This window comes from Mus musculus, chromosome 16 (genome assembly GCF_000001635.26).
Source record: "Mus musculus strain C57BL/6J chromosome 16, GRCm38.p6 C57BL/6J".
NCBI classification, from domain to species: domain Eukaryota; kingdom Metazoa; phylum Chordata; class Mammalia; order Rodentia; family Muridae; genus Mus; species Mus musculus.
The window spans coordinates 43,387,631-43,410,457 of NC_000082.6; the positions used below are offsets into that span (position 1 = coordinate 43,387,631).

A 22,827-nucleotide genomic window follows, 5' to 3' on the forward strand; every position below is an offset into this window, starting at 1 on the left:
ATGGACTCATGAAAAGACCTTCCCTGGACCCATTTGACCACCATAATTCCTAAATTGAATGGATTCAGTTCTTGCTCAGTTTTGATTTTCAGTTCATGTCCCTTACATAGTACTCACACCTGCTATAATACACCATAGATTTTAAAGTGACTTTTAATAATACTGAAAAGAAATGCCTAAGAAACAGCTTTAGTACATACAGTTTTCAGTACAATTGAAGATAAACCTGGAACCTCTGGGAGCGTTCGTGATATTTTAGGATGGGCAGTTTCTGAACCTACTTTGTAATTATAGAGAGCTAAGTGTATCTCACCAGTTATAATGTTTACAAAGTCATAATTGTTTGAATGCAGCTAGCTCTTATCCTTGGCAATAAGAAGATCCGTCAAAAGGAAGGAGGGTGTCTTTAAAGAGGCAGCAAGAATGGACAAGGGAAAATCTGGCCACTGAAAATCTAGCAATATAAGACAGACCTGAAATTTCAAGAATAAAAAGACATAAATGTTGAGCTAAATGTAAGAGAAGCACTTACACATGGATTTGTGACATGGCTCGCAATTTCTAGTTAATAGATAATAGAAGATAACAACATACCCAACTTCTACTGAAGAAACACACTTGATCTCTTGCCTGAATTTATACTTAAATTTTGTGATCTCAGAGAGGAGGTCATATATGCACTACACATGCACACAAAACATTAACTATAATGCATTTTGGGATGATTTATTATTTTTTTATTATTATTTCTCAAGGTATAACAGAGAATATTTTTAGCATCTTCTGTGGATGACATGGAAACTTGTCTCTTTTGTTGCTACTAACCATCCTCTAGCTGTCCACTGTGGACATCAGAGTGGACGCAGAAAGAATAGTGTAAAAAAAAGAACAGTGTGAAATTCCAAGACTGTGTCTGTCCTTCCCTCAGCAGAGGAGGCGGCTGTGATTCACAGCTCTGGAGAGTTCTGCTAAAAAAGAAAGAGCTGTTTCCTTCCTTCCCATGTAACACCTGAAGCGATCCTTCTAAGCGTCTGTGTAATGCAAGCTGGAATCGGTCTTGATGTAGAAATGAACTCACTCCCAAAGAGGAGCACATAGATTGCCAGTTATGTTTTTCTTTACTCAGGAATCTCTCTGTTTGGGGGGGGGGGTCAACAAATGATCACTACTGGTGATTAATTATGAATGAATAATTTATTGCAATTCCCATCCCTGTCCCACTTGAGTCAACTTGCCACACAGAAGGCTCCCAAACAAGAGGTGTTGTCACTACTTACAGAATGTTTTCTAGACTCATCTCTATTTTAATAGAAGTTTTTAGTAAAATTTTGATGCACATACTGCAAAAATCGAGGTCACTGCCCTTGTTCTCTTTGAAGAAACAAGCTTTGGAAACAGCCATATACTTCTGTATAATAAATGTCCTCTGTCTGCAATAATTATATAGTTTGTCATTTCTCATGATGTCATAGTGGCCCACAAGCTACTTGCTTAGCCAGAAGTTGGAGTGCTGTGACCAGAGCACAGAATATGAAGGTAGCTCTGTGAATCTCTTAGAATTATAAGCTAGGAATAGAATTGATTAGGTATTCACAAGAATAAATAAGGTTGAGAGAAAATGTGTAACATCTCATATTCTCATTACAAATTATAGGTTTTTGCAGAAAGAAACTGTATTAAAAATATACTACTCCAATCTAAAATAGAGAAAACAGTAGATCAAAATAAGTAATCTCTTTTCTGAAAAGTTCCCTGTAAGTGAAACAAATAGCAGCTTATTAATGACATTGTTTTTATATCCAACACAGTTTTAAAATGCTAGTCTAAAATTAACCTGTTGCATAGATGGTGCAATGTGAATGATTATTCACGAAGATAGCCCAAGTTCTGCCTCATAGTTTGGGAAGATGGTACTCCACAGACATCTTTACTGTCTCCTCTCCACCAAAAAGAAGCCTCCTTTTTGGGACCATGCATCTCAGCACAGCCATTTAACACCTCTAATTGCAAGCTGAAGACATAGAAATCTAATTCCCATTGTTTGATCTCTCCCTGGAAAGTTCTGGTAAAACCACTTTGCCAGTTCTTAAGTCCCAGCAGGACAGGAGGCCTCACTGATCTGTCATCTTTTCTTCTTTGGCTTTGCTTCCGGTGTTTTGTTTTTGGTTTTGTTGTTTTGTATTTTTTTTTTTCAGAAACAGAGACTTTCTCTATAGTCTGTGCTTGCCTGGAGCTCACCATGTGACCCAAATAGCTTCAAACTCATGGCAGTCCTCCTGCTTCAGCCTCTTAAATATTAAGATTACAGGCATGAGTCCAAAACCTACCTTGTCTTCGTTATTGGCCCAGAGCTCTACTGGACCAGGGCAGTGTTATTGTTATGTATTACATAACTAGCCAAGCTACTTTTGATGATGACAAGGGGAAGATTTCTAACACTCTTATTTCATTCCAAGCTTTTTGAAATTCTCAAGGAATCACAGTCAATATGGAGAAATTCGGAAGTAAAAGACTGGCCACTGAAGGCATCCTGAATTCTGGTGTGCCTCCGAATGATCTAGAAACATGTTTCCAGTATTGGCAAGCCCAGTATAGTGTAAATCATTAACAAAGTTAGGGCAGGTTTACTTCAAATTTATCTTTTAAGAAATAGATATAGAAGAATAATGTAAAACTCTGATCAACAGCGTGCCACTGTACTTTCTCAATGTTTGCAAAGCACTACTCCATTGGGAACTGAACTTGGAAGAATGATGTATATTTTTAAATTTCGATTTTCTTTATGCAAGATCCACTGTTATTCGGGCAAAAAGAAAATGTCAGAAAACATCAGAACTTTTAAATGTATTTAGCCAGGGTGAAGGCAGAAGAAGTACCACCAAGTTTTTGAACGGAAGTAATCATGTTACCATCATTTCCTGTAAAGCTGAGTTACATACAAAAATTAGGCCCTTGTGAATTTTTGGCTAGTGTGCATTTTTTCTTTATGGGGTTTTGGTTTTGGTTTTGGTTCTTAACTGTAATAGACTTTTAAGGAAAATTTCATCACATTTCAACTTAGTTTTTGATGTCATCAGTCAATGTCAATGACCCATCATCATTCCTGTGACATTAACGTATTTTTAATTTACCTCCAAAAATGTAATTAGAGGAAAGACAGCCTTAATGCAAGTGTTTTAAAGTGCTACACGCTTTCCCCTGCCTAGTACTTCTCTAGAAACTAAAGATAAACAGGTAAATACATCACCATCACTAAAGGATGCTCACAGACTGGTGGGAGAAACAGCATACAAACAGTAATTACAATATGCACTAGATTGATTATGGAAGAATGTGTGAGGGGTTGTATCGATCTGCCTGGACAGTTCTGGCTAAGTCTTTAGTATTGATTTAATTACCATAGGGTCCTCTCCCTTTTAAAAGTGTTCCTACCTGGACAGTTAACTACATGGACACCTTCTAAATTGCTATATCAATTAAACATAGCTGATGTTGCCTGGAAGAATTTCTACAGAATAGGGAATAAATTTAAAAGGTTGAGAAGACATTGCCAAATGTAACGAAAAGAGACAGGGGATAGGCTGACTAATCTTCATTCCTCTCAGGCTTGGGAGAGAAGTGCAGTGGAGTTTGACTCATGTTGGACGGGGGTGACAAAACAGGACAGTCTATACCCAGCTGTAATTGTATATTGTGCACAGGGTTGTTGAGCAGAGTCTGAGTGTCATTGGTCACCAGGTCATGAAACAAACCAGTCACTGGCTACCTAGCATTCACAGCCACATCATTTCCTTGTTAGCTTAACGATTCTACACATAGGGAAGTCTTCTAAACTAGATGTGAAGGATTCTGAAGTGGTAAATGTAAATTTAGCATTAAAGAGGAAAAAAAACGTAGACCACTTTGTGTTTCATTCTAAACATACTTTAAAAAGCCATCAGACCATGCACTGAAGATGACTTGGAGCTCATTCTTTGCCATACAAAGAAAACAACCTCTAGATTGTAATATTCAGGACGCATGCCTCACTCCAATGCTTGGGCACAAGCTCCCTTTAAGATGGGCTTACTGTAAAGTCTTTCTTACCAGTTTGATTTGTATACCTCTAAGCCCTTCGCAACCTGTGCATTAGGACCCCTCTGGGGGTCACATATCAGATATCCTGTGTATCAGATATTTACATTAAGATTCATAACAAAAACAAAATTACGATTAAATTTTTATGGTTGGAGTCACCGCAATATGAGGAGCTGTGTTAAAGGGTCACAGCATTAGGAAAGCTGTTAGAGAATTGTTACTCTAAATCATATACAAATAGGATGGAGTCTAGCATAGGAGAAACACAGCAGACAACCAAACAGGAGACGGCCTATGCAAAGTTTAAAGTTCAGCTGGTTTTACGGATCATTGTAACAATGAGATGAGTGTCTACCCCTTCCCACTTCCTGAGAGAAGTAGTGAAGAGGTGACAGTAAGAGACTCCTTAGGGATAACCTTGGGTAATCTAAGCCTGTCGACACGCAGAGGGAGAAAGGAAATGGCATAGATACAAGCTGATGCCATGAGACACTGCACTCACAGTTAATCTGGGATGAGCTTGGAACCAGTTACCTGCTGTCTAGTGCACAGAAGCACGATTCAGTCCAGGCTGGAAAAGAAATGGCATCAGGATGAAGCTTAGCTTTCCCAGGGCCCAAGAATAGCCATAGCATACCAAAGCCAGAATGCTGTAACTTGCCTTTCTAGCTACAGTTTTGAATTACATTTAAAATAGTTTCCAATGAACCAAAGAGAAGTGTTGTAAAGATACTAGAAATGGACTTAATTCAAATATATATGCTGCAGATGTAAAGAAAACTAGCTTCAAATCTCTACAGCTTATATTCAACTAAATACAATGCTGTATAATACTATATAATTAATATAAGATCTTTACACCTTTAAATTTTAATTCTTCTATTAAAAAATGAGATCTAAATACCATTGGGATGCGCAAAGATGTATAAATGTATAACATGGCAGAGGATTATTAAAAATATGTCCTAATGTTTTAAGTGTGTATTTGTGCACATGCGTGCATGTGTGTGTGTGTGTGTGTGTGTGTGTGTGTGTGTGTGTGTGTGTGTGTGTGCATGCGCACGCAAAGGTGCCCACAGAGATCAAAGAGGGATATTGAATACCCAGGAGGTAGAGTTACAGGTAGTTGAGAATCATACAACATTGGTGCCAAGATCCAAATAGGTACTCTGTCCAGTCTCTTAACCATTGAGCCATCTCTCCTGCCCCAGCAATAAGTGTTTACTCCAACAGGGATCACTATAAGTTTCTTTCACTGTGTTGTAGCTACCTGGTCTGAGTTCTGCTTCTGTTTCTACCTCTCGTTTCCCCTTGGGTCCCACTTTTGACCTCTGTCCCCAGGTACTAAGTCTCTGTCTCTGCTTGAAAGACTGTTGCTATGTTCTTTAAGAGCGATCCTCACTATTATTTATAAATTCAATACCAGCTCATAGTCTATATGTGACATTTAGAGAGTGCTGTTCTTCTCCTACAGTTCTAAAGGATAGTGCTAATATTAAGGTTTGCATGTAAGTGGAGTAGGGGCTGGGGACTCCATTATGATTACCAGCTTCTTCGTGGGAAACAAAAATGACTTGCCAAAAGTCACTTGGAAGCCCCAGGTGGGGAATGTTGAAATTTTTATGAGAAGATCTAGAATTCTTGAGTCTGAGTCCACCAGGGGTCCATTTACTCTGAAAACAGCAGCACAAGGATGATCCCAAGTGTAACTTTGGTATTCTGTTACTGCTTTTCTATCACACAGATAAAATGTTGTCTTGCCTGTGCTGGTCCTCCTGTTACCTATGGCAAGCAGGAGGAAGGCGCTGTAAATTCCCTGCTCAACAGCCAAAGCTAGCCTTGTCACCAAAGCTATCGTGTGTTAGATCACACGTCAGTGTCTGCAGTCGAGCCAGGCCTGGTGTCTCAGGTCTACTTGTTACCAGTGAGTTTATGTGCCTTGAAGCATATGTCCTTGATATATGATCCCAGAGCAAAGGAGCAAGGTATTTCAAGCTGGCCACAATTTTATTGACTCTCACAGGCTTGCTTTGTAGTCATTCCAATACACTAGATGAGAAATTTCTGATGTTCCACACTATCCCGTCCTCAGGACTCCATTTCATAATTCAGTGTCCAGCAAAACAACTCCAGTGCTTTTGTGTGACACTGTGACCATGGGGATAAATAATTGCTTAGTAATTCTCTTTGAGGCACAAAATGCTAAACATGGAGGAACCATTTCCCCTTAATGGGAGCCAGAAATCCTGTGAGTGCTTGAAATGGTATTCACAAGTCTGAATGGTAAACAGAGAAAAACAGGAGCGCACCAGTTGCACAAATGACTCGCTTGTCACAGACTTGTCATTGCGGTAATCTAACATTTCGTTCACAAAACCCGATGGGAAGTACAGAACAAACAGGCCCTGCTGACGGTTTGGCTCCACTAAGCCTTCCTCCAAGCCCAAGCATCTGCAGCATCTTCCTGTCCTAGACCCTTGATCTGCCGAAGTGAGTCGACACTGTCCACAGGAATGAAGTGTTTGACTGTTGCATTAACAAGTCGATGACAAGCAAGTTACTCAGGCAGTTGAATGCTGCTGCTTTTAGCAGGCTGCCATTTTGACCTTCACTTTATCATAAACAAGAACCCTAACAAAGCAGAGCACCCAGGAGATATCAGGATTGTTGCCACAGGCCTGTGCTGATTAACGAAGACTGCCTGTCTGGGGCTTAGGTTATAATGGTATTGTGGGCATAGCAGACAGCTCTGTGGGAGTTATGGAAGATGATTCCTGGTAGAACATTAATGTTATGAGCACAATTGAACTGTCCCAAGGATTGCTTTTGTGGAGGCCAAGTATATGTAAGGAAATTCACTGTCTCCTGTTTTCCCTCCCTACAAACATAGGTGTGCACACATGAATTTATGCTTTATATAACGTTACTATTTGGAAAATATATGTAGAAACTCTTACATGCCAGCTTTTACACATAGTATTTGCCACTTCTTGTGTTCTTTCTATTGGTAAGCTCCCCTACCCTCCTTCTCATTCAGGGTAATATCTACAGGTATTTAAACTGAGTCAGAGCCACACGTGTGTCTCCTACTGTCTACCTGTACCTCTGTTAGCCTCCCCACACTCAATCCAGTAGCCCTCCAAGTCATCATCAGTTTATTTACCACACAGTCTACCAGCAGGGAGTGCTCATACACTGTGCAGTCTCCACATTCTCTGTTTGAGGAGCCTCCTCCCCTTGGGAACCCATCCTTAGTGCTTCCTGTCAAGTGGGCCAAGAGCTGTCTTCACACAGAGCCTGGCTGTAGTCAGAGCCTTGCCTGTCCCCTAGTCCCCAGGGTTCAGCTTTGTTGGTGCTACAGGATATCATCACTTAGGACAATGGCACATTTGCTAAGACTATTCCCGTATTCAGACAGCTGAGCTTCTCTTATGCACCAAGGTGTCAGGTGCCCTGTATCCCATTAGACCCTCTAGGTGTATTCAAGGGACACTGATAGTGTCTGCTGTGCTTCAGACATTCCATGAAAGGCTTTCATTCGTAGGCTTATTTTCTGGCTGATAGCACAGGTACTTTTATTTTCAGAAGTCTTTTGTAAAATGGTTATCATTGTTTAGCCATGAGAACCAATTTTCTGGCCAACACCATGGTAGGCCATAACCTTCTTTGAGACTTGGAAAATTGAGCACAGAGCTGTCTCCCAGGTGAAATGTTTTGATCTCATCCAAATATCTCCTGCTGTAATCTATACCTCGACTCTGTGGACCTCCTACTTCAGAGGACAGGTGGGTGGGAAGATGTAAGAAGAGGGTCCATTCTGTGTATAATTACAATACTGTCTCTGGAAAAGGAAATGGGGGCAGCATGAAGGAGTAATTCAAAGATTCTAAAAGAAAATACGTGAATGAAAATTTGAATTTTAAATGTAGTTTTACTCACTTTTTTGTTTTTGTTTCTTTTTTAAAGTTCCTAATAGGATTTCCATAATGATTTTGTGTTTTCTTAATAGAACTTAAATGGAAGAGAAATGATATGCTATATTTAATTCAGAAAAAAATAAAAATCCTTTTTATGGGAACTCTTCCTTTTCCTATGCATTAGGGAATAGAAAATGGAAGAGAGGAAGGCAAGGATGGGGCATGGAGGTGGGGAGATTTCTTCCTCTTCAGAGAAAGAGCTCACTAGTGTGGTATATGTATGTACTTATTTTAATGTTCATTTACTTATCTCATTATTTTAACAAAGAAAAGAAATGTCTCCTGCACTGGAGTAATGTCATTGGGCTCAGAATTTTAGGACAAAAATGAGTTTTTTACTAGGATGACTTTCTGTCTTTCTCCCACTTAGCAAATGTGTGTATGGATGCTAGGCACCAAATATGTTAATAAATGAACCGTGCACACAAGATCGGGAGCAGAACAAGGCTCTAAGCCAACGTCTAAATTTTAGTCCAGGCAACTCCCCCTCAGAGATTATATACTTTTAGTCTTATTTTAAACAAAAAGTTTTCTTTTAATTTTATGCATCACTGTGCTTAAATGGAACAGGACATGTGCTAGTGTGATAACTGGGACTTCATACAAGCTGTGCTACCTAAGGAACATACATGAGCCATCTCACCATCTTTATTTTATAGTTCTACTTTCTTTGTGTAGTATTTAGAAGAGCTTTTATTATTTCCATTAACTTTTCCCCTGACTTAGTAGAGTTAGTTCAAAGAAGCACTCTATTCCCATCTTAAAGCTGAAAACATATTTTAAATGGGTCTGTTTCTTTAATAACTGTTCACTTAAGTAGGTCATAGTCTCTGATTCTTGGAGATTTTTTAAAAATCCAAATAATGAAAATCTGTTTTATATTTCCACTTTTAGCCATGTTTGAGTTGTAATTGTTAGTTTCGCAAAGTGCTGATTAAGTCAGAACATCTACTTTTGTTTGTTTGGGTTCTCTTTGTTTAACAAGATCAACGAAACGTGCATTTACCTTTTCACAGTTATGGTAACTATATACTAATTTTTTATTTATGCAAAACTATTTTTTAAGAGTTTTTTGTTTCGTTTCTGTTTTTGCATCTCCAAACATCTGTACCGTAGCTAGTGAGGCGAGTAGCAGGGGTAGCTGGCAGTTTTCCTCCTCTTGTAAGAGAACTGGCTGAAATAAAACCTTGCTTTCCATATGGCCGGCTTGCAGGGCACCACTGAGAAGGTATTGTGTCTTGTTTTCTGAAAGCAAAGGTGAAACTCATGAGCACATAGCAGTGCTGGTGCCAGATCACCTGTTGATTAGTGTCAGGAAGGCGCTTGGCAATCCACGTCAATTGCTGGGAAGCCTAGATGGATGGGCCTGGTTTGCGGGGAGCATTGGTCTGTACCAGAAGCATCTGCTTCCGGTCACTCACTCAGGAAAGCCTAAGAGGCTTCGTGTGGATAGAAGTAAACGGAAAATTTTGCTCATGATTCAATGAAACCGCTGCTGTATAAAATGCTTGTTAATTGGTGAAATATTGGTTTCTATTGTGAGAAATGGAGAGAAGGGGATGCTTGCCTTCATATGCCTTTGGATTAAGGAAGGCAGTGGTCTCAGAGTTAGACTTCTGTAATGTAAACTATTTCAAATACATAATGGTATAAAGAATCATCTGCTACACAAGAATTCCGAGCCCAGGTTAGATGGGATTTTGGAATTTGGCATGTTCATTTCTAAACTTGTTTCTATGTTCTTAGTCTGTTAGTAGTTGCAGAGAAGCGGACAATTCGCTCTGTAGAATAATGAACTAAAGCATCTATCTGTGTGACAGAGCCTAATCCACAGTAAGCCACATGGCAGAGCCCAGGGGAGCCCTCCATTCCTTCTTGCAGCTGATAGAGTCTTCATGGCTTTAGCAAAAGGCCAAAAACAGGCAGTGCTTTTCTGACTCCTATTACCATGAGTGAGGTACTTTTTCAATCATATATTACAGCTTGTATAAAAATGAATTATTCTAGCTATTATCCCTAAACTTAACTAATCAACTCTCTCATCATTAGGCATAATTTTTAATGTTTCCCATTGGCAAACAAGTTCACATTTTTCTGTATGTAAATATGGAGATGGTTAAACATTAAGACGTCTGTGTCAAAGCTTACTGAGTTTTATCTGGAGAAAGCTCTTTAGAAAGCGCTAGTGTCTGCTCATGCTGTCCCCAGCAACCTCAAAGTGTTCTCAAGAGTCACAACCTAAGTGGGCAGACCTTTGACCGGCTTCTCACCAATAGAAGCTTGAGCAGTGCCTCACTTGGTTTTACTTTCTCTATACATCTTTGGCATTTCCTTTATGTGTTGTTTCCTTGTATTCTATGCCCATTTTTCTACAAGGCTTTAAGTTTTGCTTTTGTTAACTTCAGTGAACTCTGTTGTTGTCATGTTCTTGGTGATGTTGCAATAGGGTGTCCACATCTTTGTTCCTTTGACCCATAAAGATTGCTGGTATCCTGGCCAATTTGTAATTCAGCTTTTCCATGTTTAGCAGAAACTTTTCTAACTTCTGGTTTTAATGCAGTTAACCTTACTGATATTTTCCTTTAGAGTTGGTGTGACTTAGACATCCTGATTTCTTCCACTGGCTTGCTGTTGTAGTTCTGTTGCTTTTCAGAAAGGGTCTTGCTCTGGAGGCCTCCAACCTGAGATCCTCCTGCCTCAGCATATCAAATACTGTGGTTCTATGTATGACAGCCAAACCCAGCCTTTCTTCTTTCTGGTAGTTTAGTTTTGTCTTCTATATTTAATTCTTACAGGTACACATGGATGCTTATGGATCAGTTTGCCATATTTCAACTTCTGCTTTTGCTTTATGAGATTTATTTTCCAAATGAATTCCCTGAAATTACCTGCCAGGTCATTTAACTTTCTCTGTACAATTGTGCTATCTTAAGTTATCCAAACTAATTCATTTTACTGTCAATGAATTTGCTTAAACTTCTTAATATTTTGATTGATTTCCATCTTATTCACTTATTTTTTATTGTTTTTATTTAATACTTTACTGTTTCCTTTATAGAATTTACTACATTTTATTTAACATCCCAGGATATTTACGTTAAGGTCATTATGATATTATTCTTTAAGATAAAATTCATCTCAACAGAAGGAGATTGACATTTTTTGGCTGTTTCCCTACCATTGGCTTTCTTGATGCACTTTAGAATTTCATCTTGAAATTAGTGCTAATCATTGGCTCTTCTTTTTCCTTTCTTTCTTTGTTTTTGATTGGTTGGTTGGTTGGTTGGTTGGTTCACAAATGCCTGAGTGATGACTTTGCAGTTCCCTCTACCTGGATCTTTGAGCTCTTGCTGTCTATGTGAATCTTTACAGTGAGAAGTTGAAGTGTCCTCTCCAAAGGAATATTTTATCATAAGACAGAGTCTTACTCTCCTCTCACAGGGTTAGAGTCCTGTTTGGTAACTAGGTGATAGTTAGACCATTATTTGGCACCTTCTTGCTGTAGTAAGGTAGGAACAGGTCCACTGCCTGTAAGTATCCTTGACTCCATCACTCCCAAGAGCAGAGGATCCAGCCATTTGTCTGTGCATCTGAATTTCATGTCTGCATTCTTGTGATTTTTAGCACCATTCTCATTAATTCATTTCATTTCTCTATATAAATAATCATCTTTTAAAATCTATGCCCTTTGTTTTTCTTATTTTATATTATATTGCATGCTTTGCTGACAGTACATCACAGAAAACAGTGCTTTGAGTTATTTATATTTTTATAAAGAATATATGTGGTTTATCTCAAAAAGTGTGTTTCATGTTGTTTGTGCTTTGGTTTCTTTCTCTCTGTCTCTTTCTCTCTGTCTCTCTGTCTCTCTGTCTCTCTCTCTCTCTCTCTCTCTGTCTCTCTCTCTCTCCCTTTTTCCCTTCCTCCCTCCTCTTTCTTTTCTCTGTTCCTCTTTCCATGTATTTCTCTTTTGGACTGTAACTAGTTTATTTTGTTTATTATCAATCTAACAATTTTCCAATTTTTAAAACTTAATGTATTGTTCAAGTAACAATTACTGTTATTTTTCTTTTAAAAAATTTCAAGGCTATTTTTAATTAAATATAAACTGTTGAAGTTGTACACTGTATAAAGTGAGAAATTTCAAATACTTGTTCTTTATTTCTCTCTTTTTTTTCTTTTTTTATTAGATATTTTCTTCATTTACATTTCAAATGCTATCCGGAAGTCCCCTATACCCTGCTCCCCACCACCACCACCCCCACTCCCATGACCTGGCCCTGGAGTCCCCTGTACTGGGCACTTTATTTCTCTTTTACCACCCAGTTCTCTTTGTTGCTGCTGGTGATGCTGCTGTCAGCTATAGGATAGTAATTTTTACTAGTGCATCAGTAGAGAAGATAATCAATCTGAAACTGATTGGTCATGTGTTTAGGGTAGTAAAGAGTTCCTAACACAAGGCAGTTGTTTAATACTTAGAGAGTTGAATGAGTTGAGTATGTCATGTTTATCTGTGCACACAATGAAAGAAGCCATAGCTTAGGTATCTTTAGAATCTTCCTCTAATACTGACTCAATCTTTTCTTGAAAACTTCAATTGTGACCAACTTTACATCATATAATGGATAAATACTCTTTTTATTTCTTTTGTAAAGCAAGCACATGCTTTGTGACTGACTCTTGTATAATCAATGGCTAGAAGGTCATGTGCTCCTTCAACATTGTTCCTTCACAACTCTTTTTATATTTACCCCTTTCTTCCTGTATCCCTGCCCCTCAAATAACAACTACAGTTGGCAAATCCTGTTCTCAAATCAGTAACTGCTATTAAATTTCCTTAAATGTGAAGTAGTAATTAAATAGCAATAATTATATCATATTGAATGGCTATTAGTCTGTGACCTTCCAAAATAGTTCATGTTGTTTACTTTTTAAATGAAAGCATTTTAAAGTGGTTCACATTGTTTATTTTAAGAGTAAGCCTTTAAAATTTCTAGATATAGTCAGTACAATAATGCACATGTGTCTTCTTAGAAAATGAACTTTCTCATTGATATAATTAAGACTCTTAATAATGACTTGCAACATGCTAGAATCAAAACACCAACCTTTTTGTCATACCAAAACAGGTTACCTAAAACAATGCAGAGTGAAAAGGGAAAAGCCAAGTATAAACTGGGTCATTTGTTGATGTGCAAATTTTATGGAAATTTTAATGACACATTTGATTGATTTATGAGACATACATATTATTTGTATTATAAGAACACTCAAACCTTCTATGTAGCTTGATTTTTAACAATCTTTTAAACATAGTAACAGATTGAAATTAAACTGTCTTCCTAGCTGCTTCTATTCTTTAAATTACAAAAGTGATTTTTATTATTCTCTTAAAGCCAATGAACTGGCACTCAGAAAACTTTCTTTCTAGTCTCGGTTCACTCCTTGATCTCTCTGACCATGAGTAATTCACAGAACTCATTGCGTCATTTTCTCTTAACAAATGTTGAGAGTTGGAAAAGACTAAAGCCTTTCACTATCTTATGTCCTAGTATTTTGTCTTTTGTCTGCTTATGCATATGCAGAAGTGCCCACATATAATAACTTAACCTCATTTAGATTCCACTTAGCAATGACAGAAGCTGGTCAACCAGACCCATAAGGAAATAGCCAGTAATATGGTGAACTTTCCTCATCAAATATAGCTGATGAGAAACTGGGAAATACTGTAAGTACTTAATCAGGAAAGCATTATATTTTCAAAGGTACTTTGGGGCATTGGAGTGCAGAATGAGGGACAGAGGAAGAAATCTAAAAACAGCCTTGATCAGGACACAGTTCAGGGCAAGGTAAGAAGAGTTCAGAACACAGTGAAATAGTCAATCATAAGGCAGAAGCAGAAGTCATAAAGATGCTGAGATAGGTCTTGTTTTCAAAAAGAACAGCCAAGAAAAACATTAAAAAACAAAGAAAATAGACATACAGATGTCTAGTAGTCAACAAGACAAAGTATGATAACTTACTAGCACTCAAAGACATGATTGATTTTGAAAACTAAATTTCAGTGCTGGTAAGTATGCAATAAAACAGATGTTCATATAGAGACTAGTGAGCAATAGTGTCAAAGGTTCTGTAAGATAATATGACATCTTACAAGAACCTTTCATCAGAAATACCTCTCTACCCCAACAGTCTTCCTTCTGTCTTTCCATCTGTTGAAAACAGAGTCTCATACCCAGATCTGTGCACAAAGCATTAATCATAATGGCATACGAAAGAAAAAGAAACATAACCCTAAATATTCAAAATCTAAAGAATTATCACATAAGTGATAGAAAGTCCATATGCAGTTCGCATATTAAGTAAATATGAATTATGTTGTTCTTAAACATGTTTTTATGAGTTTTAAACTGGGGAGTACTTATGATGTAATGAGACTGAAAATCCTCACACACAAAGAGACAAATGTATATATCCATCCCAAATTACAAAATAAACATCTGTTTCTGGGATGGAGACAGGCATTAAACTATGGAGAGCAGTTACCTCTATATGACAGAATTGAGAGAAATTTCATTTGTCCTTTTTCTTCAACTTTCCAGAAGTTCCAAAAATTCTACAATAATGTGGAAAATAAGAGTTTTAAGCACACAGCAAATAATCTAAATAATGAATCACAAATCCTACAGTAACTCAATCTAAAGAATGAATACATGTCTAATCCCAGCTAATCATCTTCTGATTAGTGGAGTACTAGTTTTCAGTTTGCTGAGCCTGTACCACATTATTTTACTCTCATTGCCTATTACTCTTTTGCATCTCTTTTTCTTTTGGATCTTTCTATATGATCGGTCTTCAAGTTAGCATTCGTTTTTGTTAAATGGAGGATGGGTTGCGCAAGTATGCATGCACCATGACACACATGTGGAGGTCAAAAGACAACTTTCAAGAATCACTTCTCTCCTTCCACTGTGTGGATTCCAGAGTTTGAACTCAGGTCCCCAACCTTGGTGTCAAAAGCACTGACCCATCCTGCAGGCTGCCACCATGACATTCTAGTACTGAATTTTCTGTACAGCCTCATTGTCCTCAGTCTTGTCTGCCATTCATATGCCCAAACCACACTTACATGCGTGTAAAATTATCTTACACAAAGGGAAGTGCATAGCCTAGATTACCCAACGTGTCTCCAATTGTCTTCAACTTCTAAATTTCTCTTATTATATAAAAAAGTGTTAACCTAATAATAGCATTTTGAGTAATTGAAACAGATGAAAATGAAGTAGAGGATAGTCAATATGTCACTGTAGAATAATTTTATTGGGTGGAATAAAGTACTGCTGATAAATTTATTAGGCACCCTCTTCAAGAATAGACTCTCGGCCGGCTGCTCTCTGTAAAAATGAATAAACATAACAACTTACTTGGCTCTGTACCCAGAAATTTGGCCGAAAAAGAAACCCAGTTGGAAAGAATGAACCAGATAAAGTTTTATCAGTTGAAAATACACAAGAAACTTAGTCTGCCTCCTTTCTAACAAAATTGTATAAGTAAAAATGCAATCTGCTTTAAAATCCGAATTCCTTACACTAGCCAATGGCAAAGTACTAAAACATCTAAAAGTTTCCAGACCTCACCCTCTTTCCCTTCTGCCAGGAAAGTGAACAGCTCTCCAGCCTCCCCTGGCTGGTCCTGTTGACTCAGGACCATTCAGACAAAGCTCATCTCATTTGTAGAACCGTAAATCGAGTGAAGGTGAGGCTATGACTGTTGCCTCAAAGTCTGACAAACTATATGATTAGTGAGCAAACTGAGGAAGGATTAGCAATGGAGTTTTGATGACTTTAGTGCCAATTACTAATCTAAGAATAAAGTCACTGTGTACAGCCTTGTCCCATGACCAACCTAAGTAGCCAGTTGCTTTTAGTTAGAGGATAGTAAGTGAACAATAAAGGAAATATTTTTCTGCAAAGCTGTAGGTTAAAGTAGTATAGTTCTTAAGAGCTTTTAGATTTTTAATTTAGTGACTTCTGATCATTGAGGCTTTTTAATCACTGTGATGCCCAGGAGTTGCTAAATATCTTTGAGTCTCAAGTTTCTCATCTGAAAGATGGGAAGAACAATAATCCTGTCTCACAGCTGTTACCCTGGAGATCACCTGAGAGATAGTGCGTATTGAACACATCATGCCTGGCTAAGCTCTTGGCCCCGGAGTCAGGGTGTTTTTCTGGCACACATATCTTGACTACTGGATCTGACCCTCTGAGCAGGACTCTTACTTATCCTCTAACTTCCACACTGGAGGGATGGAAGGGAAAAAAGAGAGCTCTGAACCCAAAAGATGTTAGTTGCTTTGCTCTGAGGTGAGACCCTGAAATATGTCTTTGTAGCAGGTTCCCTCAACAGTCCTGACGCAACTGGTCTATAGACAGGTGCCAGGAAACACGGGCATCATAACCATATACCAGCTCCAGCCCTCTGGCATCTTCCTAAGCATTTGCCTTGCCCGTTGTTAGGTGGCTCTGCTAGAGAAACATTTCTGCCCCACCTTCCCACTCCACCCCACTAAAGACAGAAGAGAAGAATAGGGAAGACAGAGTCAATTGAGAAAATTGACTGGATATGGCAAATTATCAGTTATTTTGTATTATTTGGACTAATGATCTGCATTAGTCCAAAAGTGAACTGACTTGAGAGGAAAGCTTGAACTTTATAACAATAGATTTTCCCCGAGCTGGAAAGGCTGACTAGAGTAAAGGCTAGCTCCTGCTTTTTTGTTTTGTTTTTGTTTTTGTTTTTTTATGGAATTGCTATCTATAGAACTTAGATGAATTAGCACGATTGAAGTGCAAAGTGTTAAATGCACGCTTCGGTTTAGGCAGTGCATTTGCACATTGAAGTAATTAGGGTGTATTTAAAAGCATTCTGCTTGCAATACTTTGTTCTCCATTTCCTACAAATCAAATTAGTGAGGGGTAGATTTGATTTTTTTACATCATTTTGAAAATATTTTCTTTTTCTTTTTTTAATTTCCTTAGTATTACATTTTTTACAAAGTTCAAAACACAACCAACTGTGACTAAATTCATAAAAAACAAAACAAAAAGTCCAAAGTACAAGAAAATGAAAAACAGCACCAAGTGCTGTGCAGTGGGGCAATGCAGATCATACCTCACAAAAGTAACTGTAATAATATACCTTATCCATGTCTGATCAATTAATAACAAATACTTAGGTTGCAAATAGCTCTTTCACATTGAGTGAGAACCTCAAATTTAATTATTCATCTCAATGCAAATACACATGAGAAGAGACCCAGGTCTACTTAGAAATATCTAGTCATCTCTCATCTCCACCGTGCGGTGTGCAGTGGATGCCATGAGTGAACGTGAAGAAAGAGCAGAAAGGCTGCTTTTCTTGCGTGCTAAAAAAGCATTCAAGCAAGATTATTTATTTTTCAAATAACATTTGATTTGTGGAAGCAACAGTTATGGAACTCTGTAGCATAAACAAAGACAGATGAGGTAAAGCCCCAGTTTGAATACTGAGTTACCCTTGGTAAATAACTTGACCTCTCCGTGCCTCCGTTCTCACCTCTGTAAAGGGAAGTAACAGTGGCTGTGACTGGAGTTGTTGCAGCATGTGGTACTGTATTTGAAACACTTAATACATGTTCAGCATGTGACAGTTATTAATTCAGGAAATAGAGATGAACTGAGAATATTCCATGATTGTATTTTTCAGAGGCTATTTATGTGGAACACAAATTTTAGGGTTAGAATTTATCAATATTCCTAGAGAAGGAAGTGATTATTTTATTATCATCTTTTCTTACCCCCAGATAGTTTTCTTTGTTGAAAATTAAGGATCCCAAATACATATTGAACAATATCCTTTATATTATTGAATGGGTAGACCTCTCCAATACAATTATTATCATATTATTTTGTTGAGGATAAACAGGACTTTGGGCTGGATCAGATCAGATATATGCAGTCTCTGCTATAATCTTAATGTTGTTATTGTCCAAGAAGAAAGAGAGAGAGAGAGAGAGAGAGAGAGAAAACAATGAAATTGTTTCCACCATAGGAAACAGGCATGGTGCCCTGTTTAAGCCTTCGTCAAATATAGAAAATGTTCATTGTTTGTGGAATAAATGAGAATAACAAAATACTAAGAAAATATCTTCATGACATAAAGAAGCTACTAAAAGACAGTAGTATATGTATGTTATTAGAGTGCACTCAGAACTTGCCTGGTCATCAATCCTCTGGTTATGTTGGCCTCAGATGAGATGATAGCCATTTTTATTAAGAGCTACTAGTTCTTAGCTGGAAGTAGATAAGCCAGAAGAGAAAACTGACCTTGACTCAGTGGGAGCCATGGAATATCAGCTAGAAGAAACCATGGGATTTTCTAATCCAAGAGCCTCATTTCCCAGCTGAACAAACTGAATGGTGCCAAAACACTGGGTGGCTAAGTTTGTTGGTACTTAGACTAGAGTTTCCTGATTCTGGTCCAGTTCATTTTAAAATGTACCATGCTACATTTATGTTCCCCAGCTGCCTGCCTCCTGGTGGTTTCCATATGCCCACAAAGGCTGTTGCTCCTGTGAGCAAAGCAGTGCAGGGGAGCATCCAGCAGCATCTCTGATGAGAATCGCCTCATGTGCTACTGCAGTCTCCCTGCTGCCTGAAAGTTTACAGTAAAGAGATGTTTCACTCTTAAGTTTGTAACTTCTCATTTAAAATTACAGAATATTAGGTTATCATTAATAATCAACAACTGATAACAAGTTTCTGCAGGACCTTTTCCAGTGACCAGTAGATAGAGTTAGAGGGGATGGGGAACAAAGAACATTCATCATTTGAAGAAAGTCTGAAGGAAGGCTTTATTCACAGCAGTTACACCAGAGAAGGCACAGTCAGGTGGGATACAGCAGTGGGGACAGAACCCCAGCAAGTGCACAAAAGATGTGTACCTTGCCTGGCAGTGGTGGCGCATGCCTTTAATCCCAACACTTGGGAGGAAGAGGCAGGCAGATCTCTAAATTTGAGGACAGCCTGGTCTACAGAGTGAGTTCCAGGACAGCCAGGGCTACACAGAGATACCCTGTCTCGAAGGAAAAACAAAAAAACAAAAAACAAAAACAAAACAAAACAAAACAAAATCAAAACATGTGTCATGTGTACCTTGTAAGAGCAAAAAGGATAAGATGTAAAGAAGTGGGAGGGTTGGGGCAGTGACCTACTGCATGGAGACTTAGCCATTTGGTCTTTATTCTTCTGTCTTTGTGACTCCTTTGCTCGGTGGAGAAGTCTCGGGCTCACGTTGTTGTACCCTTTTATAATATTACTACTGTCGAGTTATTTCAAGAATACCTTGAGTCAAGTATTAATGACATCAGTGAGAAGAGAAGCCCAGTGTTTGGTAGCTAACCATCGTCCCTCCCACCTAAAGAGTTGGGGGGAGCAGGGTAGTTTTGATGGCTGGTGATGCTGAGGTAAACTGGCACACGGGATTTTTATAAGTGACTTTCCCATGCGCCACTGAATCTGTGTCTTAGGCTTTAGTTGTATACCAGCTGTGCATGCAAAATCTCATAATTATTCTTACTGTATTAAGCATTTTATAGCAATTTTAGCTCTAAAATGCTATGCAATAGTTTTTATGCAAGTGTACCAGACATGTAAGCTGTTCCAATGAAAACATTTCCTTTCTTTTAGACACATGGTTTTAGGTTTCCAAACTTAGCTTTTTGCATTGATGGAAGAATCTTTAAGACAGACACCAGGTTTTTTCTTTTTCTTGTCTTTTGGGGGGCTGCAGTGGGATGCAGGCGGTGGGGGAGGGGGCAGTTGGATTGTCTTACACATATTTTACTCTTTTAAACAGCCTCATCGGAAAAGGAGCATTTCGCTGATTAGATAATGCTGGTGTTACAGTGTTGCTGCAGAATGCTAGCTCGTCCCCAGTCTGCCCCATCTATGGAGGAAGGAACCAGAGAGGAAGCTAGAATGATCTCTGCATCCTTCCAGGATACAGTGGCAAACAGGCAGGAAGGGCTTGGGCTTAACCTCTCTGCAGAAGGCTGAGCCCTTTAACACTGCTGAGCATGCCACTGAGCCCTGCAGTGGCAAGTGTTGGGCCTGAGCCCAAAGCTGGGATGGAGTTTGAACCCTTGGCATTCTGGCCCAGGGCCAAGTACTATCAATGGAACCCCACTGACACCTTTAGTTATTCTTCCTAGATTAGGATAGTAATTTACTTGTCTCTTTGATTTTAAGTGTCTGGTTTTGTTTCCAGATGCCTCCCAGCTCATCTGTATTCCAGGGGTTTCAAAAGACTTTAACCTCATTGGTTCTTTCCTTTGTCAATTCCATTTGGTGAACACAGGAGGGATATAGAAACTAGAGAGGACAAGGGAGGGCTGTGTGTGTGTGTGTGTGTGTGTGTGTGTGTGTGTGAGAGAGAGAGAGAGAGAGAGAGAGAGAGAGAGAGAGAGAGAGAGGTAAAGCATATGGGGAGGGCTTGGTGAGGCTGCAGAAATAAATGAAAGGCATTCACTTTCAGCATATCAGCTATTATACCAGAGCAAGTCAGGGTGGAATTTAAGAGGTGATGTGTAGGACAGTGTAGTGAAAATGCTATTCGATGGGTTCATGTGGAAAAGCCCTCTAACCAGCAGTAATCTCTGGCTCTCTGAAATGATTGCAGTATATGAAAGAGATGGAGAAACCATAGAAATTGTATCCTAATGCCAATAGGGTAACAGCTCTTGGATTTTAACATGCAATAGAGAAAAGGCATCTATGCATGGGTGTCATCCATGTTTACAAGGGCCTGGCTAGCACTGTTTATTGATTTTATTGCAATTTTCCCCAGGACCCTGTAGATAGATAATTACTGGAAATGTCCATCATTAGCACAACAACAAATACAACCACTGTTCTAAGAAAAAGATTCACATAGGTCCCTGCGAGCAACTATCAATTGGCGAGGAGGAGAGTCACACAATAAACATGTACAGCTATAACTCCAGGCAAACACACACACTCAACACCCTCTGTAGCCATTGCACTGAGAAAATACACACAGCCCCCTGTGCAGCCATCACACATCAGGAAAACACACACACGACACCCCTATGCAACCATCACACCAGGCAAGAGCAGAGACATAAAATGCTAAGTCAATAGGAATGAACAGCTCATAAAAGCCTACTGGAATAGATCACATCACAGCCAGGTACATCTGTTCTCAGCACTAACCATTATCGTTAGCTTAAAATGCTTAAAATCACTGCGCATCCTCAGGTCTAGGGACAGATTATTCCAAAAAGATTCTGCTAAATAGATTTGGCAATGCAGTGAAGGGGACCTCCACTACATTAAAGTGATGCATTTTGCATCTCAAAGGCTGTCAACTGTATTTAGAGGGATTGTGTGATTGAAGAACAATGCTCCAGGACAGGATAGCAATTTTTTCTGGCCCTTCTAAATCTGAAGGTGATTTTTACCCCAAGTTGAGCTAAGTGTGCAATTGAATTGGGTAGCTCTCCAACTGGGAGGTGGCTAATAAAAGCAGAATTGAAACTAGCTTTCAAGTTGTGCTGCAAAGGAAGCCACTGCATCCTGTTTTAAGCTGGAACTCTCAGGTGGGATGTCCTCTGAAAGGTCTTCCTGAGGTCAGACTTCAAGCCACCAACAAGAGCTAAATAAGTAGTAACTACTGTCCTTGCTCCACACGCCTGCATGCCCCTTAGGGGGAATAAAGGAACCACCTCCTACTTCTTTTACCAATGCCTTCTCTTTATCCTCTTGCTGTGGTCTGTGATGTTATCCAAACCCTGTGACACAGGGTCAACACAGCAAGGGAGACTTGGGGTGTCCTGAAGACTGGCCCAAAAGAACTAGGGTTTGAGGTTTGTAGTTCTTTCTGTATTTCAATCACGGTGGCGCTTCATCTTTCTTCTGAGCGAGTTTCTACTGAGAAGTTTCAGACTAGCTTGTTAAGAATGATTTACACCATAATTCTAGGAAAAACAAATGTGAGTGACTGAGATTTGAAAGGAAAGAGTAGGGGGGAGTGCCAGACCAAACAAATCCTAAGTAAATAGGGTGGCTTTGCAAGGGTGGTAATGGGATTTTTGCTTGTTTCCTTACTTAAAAAAAAAAATGACAATGGATTATTAGCAATCATTTCTCTTACCTGGGTAGAGCCAAGCAAAGGACAGGAATGGTTCTATTGGCTCCACACAAGAGCATGATTTTCAGGAAGGACAGGTGTTTCCCGAATTCACATGACAACATCTTAATGAGAATGAACAGAACTGAAAAGGAGAACTAAGATTTCTACTTTTATTTTTTTCCGAATGTGGCAGAAAGTGTTTTGTTAGGGTGAGAGATAAGCATTTTCTATAAAACAATGCCCCAGTGACATGAGGTAATTACATGGTGGCTGGGGCACACCGCATGGTTTACTTAGAGAAATTGCATGATACCTACGTGATGACTATAGTAACACTAGTTACCACTACCACATTATCTCCTGATAACTATATAATTAGTTTGTATCATCAAAGCACCCTAAACGTGTGCCTATTCCAGCTACTCTGGTAGAAAAAAAAAAAATAAACTTTTTTGCAAAGGGAAAAAAAGCTAATGAAGAAAGTTGCCAAGAACAGATATTTTGTAATCTGTGCTAAATCTCTGCTGGAAAACATGAACAGTAACGAAGCTGAGAAGACAGTAAAAGAAATTCGGGGCAAGGT

General features: G+C 38.8%; 1 protein-coding gene across 48 annotated transcripts in view; it reads left to right on the plus strand.

Annotated features, from left to right (window-relative positions):
• Zbtb20 (zinc finger and BTB domain containing 20) overlaps positions 1–22,827 on the plus strand; it is a 758,704-nt gene that overhangs the window by 511,942 nt on the left and 223,935 nt on the right. The window lies entirely within an intron of this gene.